Source organism: Monodelphis domestica, chromosome 8 (genome assembly GCF_027887165.1).
Source record: "Monodelphis domestica isolate mMonDom1 chromosome 8, mMonDom1.pri, whole genome shotgun sequence".
Classification (NCBI taxonomy): domain Eukaryota; kingdom Metazoa; phylum Chordata; class Mammalia; order Didelphimorphia; family Didelphidae; genus Monodelphis; species Monodelphis domestica.
This window is the reverse complement of record NC_077234.1, coordinates 27,848,487-27,858,661: the sequence shown is the minus strand read 5'-3', so window position 1 is coordinate 27,858,661 and position 10,175 is coordinate 27,848,487.

Sequence of the window (10,175 nt, the reverse complement as noted above, 5' to 3'; positions counted from 1 at the left end):
TCCCCCCTGAGTAAACTATAAAGATACTCTTTTCCTTTTCAAGTCAGGGGGTTTATTGGGAAACAGGATGGAAAACTGAGGTAAGAGGGATGAAGGTGTCCCTAATCTAAAATGAAGATTATGAGGGCTTGGGAAGTCACAACTGTGACAGAGGGACAGAGATGGAGGACAAGTTAAAATCTTCTTTCTTCTTCACAAATCCATCAAGAAAAGTCTCTCCTTCAGCTTCGCTTTCTTCCAACTCTTCATCAGTCAAATCTCAGAGAGAGCAGAGGTTTCTCCCTTGGTCAGAGACCCCCAAAGCTCAGCCACCATCAACTGCCTTCTCCTCCTGGGAACATTCCATTTGGAACCTCCTCCTTGATTGACAGGCAGGTCAGGTCCCCAGCTTGATTCTTGCATCTTTGCTTACAAGTCCTCTCTCTCTCCATGCCTCTATCACAAGGGATAATTCCATATTAAAAAAGTTTAAAAGATTTTGATATTTATATATATGTATATATATCAAGATTTCTTAATATCAATTGTGATATCATCTGCTGTAGCCTGCCACATTCCCTGCAATATAACTAAATTCGAGATTTTTGGTGACTTGAAGTCAATGATCATGATACTGATGAATTGATAAAATGAATTCCTGTTCAACAAAGTCCTGACAAATCTCTTTGCGTGTCCTTGTGATAGTTACCTGATAACACACACACACACACACACACACACACACACAAACACACTCACACACACAAACACACACAAACACACTCACACACAGAAGCCTGCACACAGAAAAGAAAAAAACAAAACAAAACAAGCCTATTCAGTCACAAAATATATTGGCTTTCAATATACAAATCTATTGTTCCCTCACTTTTACATATGATTGAGACTGTGAAGATCTTTAAAAGTCAGTCAAAAGGACAAAAATGTGATACAGTAAACAATTAAATGTCTTGTAACTGAGATATTTATGTTATGGACTCTGAAATGTGGCAGATAGTTATTACCTAAGGGACATTTCCACAGTTTAGGAATAGAAGAAAAGAAATATTATATGTAACTTTTGGAAAACTGAGTCAGAGTGATATATGACTTACTGATAAGGTCAATCTTTATGTAGCTATAAAAGAAAAGAATAGGAAGAAAAATGCTTACCTTCTCCAGTAGGATTTAATAGTTTATAATGATCCACTCAGCTAAACAGAGCCTCTTTAGTCTGGTAAGAAAAGAAAAGTGGATTTTCATGGCCTGTCTAGACTATTATACTCAATATTTAGAGCCCCCTCTCTGATTGACTCACTGGGACAGTGTTGGCAAACCTTTTAGAGATTTTGTGCCCAAATTTCACCCTCAACTTCCATATGAGCTCCCTTTATTAACCCATATAGGGGAGGGAAGAAGTGCTCACATTGGGATGCTGGGCAGAGGGGTGAGGCATGTGAATAACATCCTCAAGCACTGTGGAGAGAGGGAACAGAGTAGTCAATTCTGGCACAAGGAGGCACATGTGCCATAGATTCACCAACACAGCATTAGAACATTAGCCACAGTCTACCTCATTTTCTTCATTTTTCCTCAAGTCCAAACTCAATTACCTTATACTTTCTATATCAGCATATGAACTCATTCTACTTCATGGTGAAGGTGGAGGGTGTCCATTGTGAGGCTCTTCATCATACCTGTTTTCTATCTTAAAAACTTTTTCCATCTTTATTTAATGTTTTTAATACAGACTCTATGGATGTAGTAAGATATACATTTAATTTAAAAGTCACAAAACTACCAATAACCAAATGCTATCAGGTATGAGACCTCAGATGCATCTGGATCCCTTCAGTTACCCTGTATCCTACCATCCAGCTTAATGACTTGAAACTCCATCCTGCTGCTCTTTTTCCAAAAAGTTTTTTGATCTCGATGCCTTCATCTTCTTTTTATTCAGTAGAATATAACTGCATGGGAAATAGTGACTGCTGTGCCTTTGAATTTGTATCCGTGACTAAAATAGTGCCTGGAATAGCTTAGCTAGTCAATAAATGCTAATTCATTGATTGTTTATCAAGTGTCATCCAGATACCTATATTTTAGCAATCTATCTTGGCCTTACACCACCACTGTAAAGCTTTTGTTACCTCCCTAGATGGAAATGCTTCATGGATAGCTTCTTTTTGCACCTTTTGCTGAGAGACCAAGAGAGAAAAGACTATTAAACCCAAACCTTCCCTGGCACCTGTATATTCCTTGTCCTGGACCGTGAATTCAATCCAAGAGAATAGTATCCTTAGTTCTGATTTTCTACATTTGGAGCAGTCACAGATATCCAGAGTGTTTAGCATTGAATAATGAGATCACATACTCAAAGGTCAGTGTATAACTGAATTCTGGAAGAAATAAATGCCTGATTAACAGGGAAACTGTGAATATCCTAGGGAAAGAAATGATATGATGAATGCATTCATGTATAAATCACATAGCACCACACTAAGGCTGTTGCTATGAAATAATAAAGCATTCTCCATTGTAGATACATTAACCCAAACTATATTTTCAGTTGTTAGGCATTTCTAGTAACACAATTAATTGCCCAGATTATTGTCAGTAGCTTATATATCATTATTAGTTATCTAATTAATCTATGCACTAAGAGCCTGCAAGGATCAAAGTTCCCTTGACTGATTGCTCTTCAGAAAATTCTGAGGTTAAGAGAAAGAAATTTACTTTTTTTCTGATAAAGAACTAACACCACAAAATAGTATGACACATAACTGTGCATGTATGTAAACAAATATATATGTGCATATATGGACATATATACACATTTCATTGTAATACTAAACAGTATTCTATCACAAAATGTCTATATCTGTATCTTAATATTTCTATAAAGGATTAAAGAGGAAAGATCTTATTCCTTTTATTCCCTAACCCCATTATTTTCTTTTCCTTACTAGGGTTTAATTAGTCCAAAGGATCTCTAATATAAAAAGTTCTCCCACTGGTAAATATTGACAATTTATTGAAACTTTGATCCTAGAATTTTGGATTTGAATAGACCTTAATAATCATTTACTTCAAACCCATCATTTTAGCAATGGGGAAACTGAGGACAAACACTGTGATGCCACTAGTCATACAGGTAGTATAGCAAGCAATCACTATGAAATTTCAACCAGTGCTAATATTTAGCACAGGGAATGAATGGTTGCTGAAGTAACTTGATTCAAAAGTTCTTTGACCTTCAAATCCATGTTCTAAAATGGACTATCAGAGAGATATTCAGGTTAAATTGAAATGAAAATTTAAAAAATAATAATAATTAGTTGTTTTCTCTCCAAAGTTTCCAGTATAGATCAAACTTTCTATGGCCAGGTATAATAGAAAAAGAGAAAGAAATGCTAATATCAGGTTAGAAGAATGTCTTGTCCCTTCAAGTTCACCTAACCTTCTTGTGTGTCTTGTGATTCTGAAAAAATTAGGGGTGTCTGTCATCCCACTGGATTCTGCACTCACCAAATATTTTTAGGAATATTGTGTTCATGTCTGAGCATCACATTTTAAGAACAGTGATAAGCTGGAGAGTGTCAAGAGAAGGGCAAGCAGGATATTAAAGCACCTTAAGCCTATGTCATATAAAGATCAGTAGATCAGTAGAAGGAAGGAAGTATGTTTAGCTCAAAGAAGGAATCCTTTAATCAAGCAATCAATCAACCTCAGCACTAGCTTATTCCTATCATCCATCCATCCCTGTTCCTCCTCACTAGTTACTGAATGAAGCTTTTAGGAAATCTTACAGTCTTGCTGCTTGGATACATCACAATTCAACCTCAAGGTTAAATGAGGTTATCCAACTTCTTCTGTGCCCTCACTAAAGCAAGGTAGATCTTTCATTCCTCCCTAATTATTTCCCCATTTCATTCCTTATAGAATCCATCCAAATTTGCTTTCATCTACTCAAAGATTTCTTCCTGCTCTCTTCCCCTTCCTTAGTAAAAAATCTTATCTCTTACTTGAATTAAAAAAAAAATGACGGAATTTGATGTGTTACCCCTTCTTCTTCCATCATCTTCTCAAACCCCCTAGAAATTTTGTCTAATGCTTTTTTTTCATTTTCCTCTGTTTCTGCCAAAAATGTTCCCCTTCTCTTTGCCAAAATTTTCCCAACACAACTTCTTCAACATATTGCATCGCAAATATTCTTTACCCTACCTCTCAGATGAAACCTCTTTTTATCAACTGATTTCTTCTCTACTGCCTTTACACATCCCTAATTCTACCCCAAAGTTAAAAACCAAAACAACATATTGAGAGGCTTTTACTAGATCCTGCATTCCTTCACATTTGTTTCCTATAATCTCCAGGTTCTTTATCTGCCAAATTCTTTCTATGTAAAATAATTCCTATTCCTCCCCTTAACCCTAGTCTTCAAATCTTTGTAATCTGGCTTCTTACCTTATTGCTCATTGGTAACTATTTTCTTCTTTTTCCCCAAATTACTAACTTGCTCTAACCTTTTAATTTCTAAGTCTGTTATTATTTGCTCATTTCTAATCCTTTTCACTCGATCTGATTCATTTTACACTCTTGATCATTCTCTTCTGAATACTCACTCCTCTAATGTGTGCTCCTCTGAAAACTACTTTCTCCCAGTACATCTGCCAACTGTCTGGATATTCATCCTCTGTAGTCATCATCCACATCATAACCATTCTCTATGGAAGTCCCCCAAGATTTTGATCCGAACTTACTTCTCTCCCTCTAAATATTTTCTTTTGGTGAACTGATAGGGTTCTATGTTTTGAGCAACTTATTATTGAATATGACTCAGAGATCTATACACTCTAGTACTGTTTATTATTTTTAGGAAAGGACATTCTGTTCCTATACTTTGTATTGTGTTCAATAAGAATGAGTGTTGTATTTTGTCAAAGGCTTTTTCTGCATCTATTGAGATAATCATGTGATTTTTGTTGGTTTGCTTGTTGATATGGTCAATTATGTGGATGATTTTCCTAATATTGAACCATTCTTGCATTCCTGTTATAAATCCCACTTGATCATAATGAATAACCCAAGTGATGACTTGCTGGAGTCTTTTTGCAAATATTCTATTTAAGATTTTTACATCTATGTTCATTAGGGAGATTTGTCTATAGTTTTCTTTCTCTCCTTTTGAACTGCCTGGCTTTGGAATCAGTACCATATTTGTGTCATAAAAGGAATTTGGTAGAACTCCGTTGCTTATTTTTTCAAATAGTTTGTATAATATTGGGATTAGTTGTTCTTTGAATGTTTGATAGAATTCACTTGTGAATCCATCAGGCTCTGGTGATTTTTTCTTAGGCAGTTCTTTAATGGTTTGTTCAATTTCTTTTTCTGACATGGGATTATTTAAAAATTCTATTTTGTCTTCTGTTAATTTAGGCAATTTTATATTTTTGTAAATATTCATCCATATTACCCAGATTGACATATTTGTTGCCATATAATTGTGCAAAACAGTTTTTAATGATTGCCTTAATTTCCTCTTCATTGGAGGTGTGGTCTCCCTTTTCATCTAAGATACTATTAATTTGGTTTTCTCCTTTCTTTTTTATTAGATTGACCAGTACTTTGTTTATTTTATTTGTTTTTTTTCAAAATACCAACTTCTAGTCTTATTTATTAGTTCAATAGTTCTTTAATGTTCGATTTTATTAAATTCTCTATTAATTTTTAGGATCTCTAATTTAATTTTTATCTGGGGATTTTTTATTTGTTCTCTTTCAAGTTTTTTTTTTTTAATTTTCATGTCCAATTCATTGACCTCTGCCCTCCCTCATTTGTTAACATATGAATTCAAGGATATAAATTTTCCCCTGAGTATTGCTTTGGCTTTACCCCATAGATTTTGAAAGGATGTTTCATCATTGTCACTTTCATCAATGAAATTATTAATTTTTATATGATTTGTTTTCTAACTAACCAATTTTAGAGAATCATATTATTTATTTTCCAACTAATTTTTTATTTGCCTCCCCATGTACCCTCATTATTATTTTTATTGCATTATGATTTTAAAATTTTGCATTTATTATTTCTGCTTTTCTGCATTTGTTTCCCATATTTTTATGCCCTAGTACATGTGAATCTTTGTGAATATACCACATACTACTGAAAAGAAGGTGTATTCCTTTTTGTCCCTATTTATTTTTCTCCATATATCTATTGACTCTAATTTTTCTAAGATTTCATTCACATCTCTTACATTGTTCTCATTTATTTTTTGATTTGATTCATCTAAATTTGACAATGGTAAGTTCAGGTCTCCCACTAGTATAGTTTTACTATCTATTTCCTCATTCAAGTCCACTAATTTTTCCTTTAGAAATTTGGATGCTACACCATTTGGTACATACATGTTGATTATTGATATTTCCTCATAGTCTATACTGCCTTTTATCAGGATGTAGTTATCTTCCCTATCCCTTTTAATCAGATTTATTTTTACTTTTGCTTTGTCAGATATCATGATTGCAATTCTTGCCTTCTTTCTATCAATTGAGACCAAATAAGTTTTGCTCCAACCTTTAATTCTAAACTTGTGAGTGTCTACCTGTCATACCTGTCATACCTGTCAAGTATATTTCTTGCAGGCAACATATGGTAGGATTTTGCTTCCTAATCCACTCTTCTATTTGTTTTTGTTTTATGGGTGAGTTCATCCCATTTGTGTCCAGTGTTTACCATTTTGATATCCTTTCCTAGTTCTGTTCTTTCTTCTTTTACTGTATTCCTTTAAACCAGTGATTTGCTTTTAATCAGTCCCCAAATCCCTGCCCTTAATTAGCTTTCCTGTCTGCTGCCTTCCTTTTTGCTCCCTTCTTATTTTTTTTAGGGTCTGTTAATCCCCCCTTCTCTTTCCCTCACTTTTTGTACTCCCTGTCCCCTATCCCCCTTAGTTTTCCCTTCTTACTTTCCATGTAGGGTAAGATAGAATTTAATACGCCAATGGATCTAGATGTTCTTCCCTCTCAGAATTGATTTCACTGAGAATAAAGTTTAAGTATTACCTATTAGCACTTTCTTCTTCTCCTTCTTATAAGAGTATTCTTCCCCTCCCCTTCCCATGTGTATTTTTGTGTGATAAAGATTATCCTATTCATTTTATTTCTTCAAGTATCTCTTGGTGCCATCTTTGATTCTCCCCTCCCTTTTTCTTTTCTTTTTTTGCATATCATCTTATAACACTTATTACCCCAATCTCTTCCTATGAGTGATTTCTCTAATTACTATAATAGTGAATATGATTTCTGAATGTTACAAGTAACATTTTCCTCATATACTAATATAAATTATTTGATCTTATTGAAGCTCTTAAAGAAGAAAGTTTGAATTAAAACATTTCCCCCCTTTTACCTCTCTTTCTTACGTAACTTTTCATATTTCTCTTGATCATTGTGTTTGGATATTAAACTTTCCGCTTAGTTCTGTTCTTTTCCTTACAAATACTTGGAAATCTTTTATTTTGTTCAATGCCCATACTTTTTCCTGGAAGTATATTGTCAGTTTTGATGGATAGGTGATCCTTGGTTGAACACCAAATTCTCTTGCCTTTCTGAATATAATATTCCAAGTCTTGTGGTCCTTTAGTGTGGAAGCTGCCAGATCTTGTGTAATCCTGATTGGTGCTCCTTGATATCTGAATTGTCTCTTTTGGGCTTCTTGTAACATTTTCTCCTTAGCTTGGAAGTTCTTGAATTTGGCAATTACATTTCTGGGAGATGTCTTTTGAGGATTTAGTGTCGAGGTTTTTAGGAACTCTTTTTCAATATCTATCTTGCCCCCTTGTTCAAGAACATCAGGGCAGTTTTCTTGGATAATTTCTTGTAGTATGATTTCAAGTTTTCTGTGTGTTTCTGCGTTTTCAGGTAGACCAATGATTCTCAAATTGTCTCTTCATTCTCTGTTTTCCTGATCCATCACCTTTTCATTGAGATATTTTATGTTTTCTTCTATTTTGTCAGTCTTTTGACTTTGCTTTATTAATTCTTGCTGTTTTGCAAGACCATTGTCTTCCAATTGCCTAATTCTGGTCTTTAAGCACCGGTTTTCCTTTTCGGTTTTGTCTATTCTGCTTTTTATGGCTTCCAGCTATTTCTCCAATTGAGAGTTCTTGTTCTTTAAACTGTTATTTTCTTTTTGAATTCTTTCCTTTTCTTGCCAGAAGACTTCCATTTTTTGATAAGCTCCAATTAAAATTCTTCAAGAACTTATGGACAATTTCTATTTATTGGAAGTTTTGGGTGCATTTATTTGTATTTCCTCTTCTACTTTCTCAGTAGCCTAAGTTTTTCCTCATTAAAAATTATCCAGGGTCAACCCCTTCTTCCTGTTTTTCTTGGTGTTGGGATGTTGTTTTTCCTGGGCACTATTTGCCATTTTTCTTTCCTTTTCCAGTTAGAAATCTGAGTGAGATGGGCAGACTCTCTATGTATAGAGCTAAGGAGAAAGTATTTTGGCTGAGGTCAGCTCTCAAGTCTCTGAAGCTTCAGCTGTTTGCTTCCCCTCTGTGTGCTATCTCCCTGCAGGTGCCCACAGTCTACACTCCTAAGCCTGCTGGGGCCTCAGGCCTAGCTGCTCACAGGGGTTGGTCCTTGGAGTTCATCAGTCACCTGCCAAGGACCCAGAAGTGCTCCTTACTCATTCACTGATTCTAGTGCTTGCTGGCTCTGACTCTGGCTCTATAGGTGGGGTGGGGGAGTGTGGATCAGATCGCATTTTGATAGAAGCTTTTTCACCCCCTTATATTGTGGAAATACCCAAATCCCATTAACCTTCAATGCTGCACCCTACTATAGAGTCCCTTCATTCATATGATTTTTTTTTGGCTTTATGAGGTAGTCTGTATTGGTAGATGATGAGGAGAGGAAGAGTCCTGTGTCTAGACTGCCACCATGTTTACCCGGAAGTCTACATTGTATATTTATTATCTTCAGAGTCATGTTGTATTTTTGTATGCATATCTCCAGCCAGCTGGGTAATGCATTTTTAAGCATCCTTGTAGTTAGAAAGGCTTAAATTCAAATACTATCTCTGACACTTAGTAGAGTTGTAGCCTGAAGGAAATCAATTTACCTTTCAGTCTCAGTTTCCTCATTTTTACAATGAAGATCTTAAATGCACCTCCCATAGAAGATTGTTATAAATTTTGAGTGAGATAAAATGTGTGAATTATACTCAAATATCTATAGTGTTATGTAAATAGTAGCTATATCATTGCTCTTGTCTCCTCTGTTAAAATATAAACTCTTTGCAAGTGGAGATTGGTACTTGTAGCCCCAGAGCTTAGGACAGTGCCTTGCCTGTAATAGATATTTAATATCTCTTTCATGGATACCATTATCCATTGTATAATATATTTCTATTTGAGGGAATAATTTGTGCTGTTTCACTGACTAACCTTGATTCCAAGTAGCATTTTCTTTATTCTAAACTTTACCAGCATATGTTGAAGAAGAACTATGATGCCTACTTTATACCTATTCCTTAATGGTAACAATAATTCTTGATTCTGATTTCAACATTTCTGCCACTGGATTGTGTTTATGACCATCTGATAAAAATTATATTCCTCTTATCAAGTGTATTTAGATCTAGATTCAAGCTTAACCCACATAGACGTTAGAGCACTCCTTCTATTACCCCATGGTCCTCCATAGAAATGTCATTTCTTTTCACTCTTACATTCTGAGAATGTCTGTACTTTCTAATACTTAAAGAACAGTAAAACATTTCAATACCCATGGAATTTGTACCCATTCCTAGTCCTGGATTATTGACATTTCTTTCTTTTAATCTGCTATTTTCATTGAGGAAGATTGTAAAATTTGAAGCACATAGAGACCCAGAGGATGAGAGGATTGTGTATGTTTATGTGTGTGTGTGTGTGTGTATGTGTGTGAGAAAGACAGGGCGGGGGGAGAGACAGAGAGACAGAGAGAGACAGAGAGAGAGAGACAGAGAGAGACAGAGAGAGAGAGACACAGAGAGAGAGAGACAGAGAGAGAGAGAGAGAGAGAGAGAGAGAGAGAGAGAGAGAGAGAGAGAGAGAGAGAGAGAGAGAGAGAGAGAGGAGAGAGAGAGAGAGAGAGAGAGAGAGAGAGAAGAGATATCTCAACTAGGGAAACTTTCATCACATT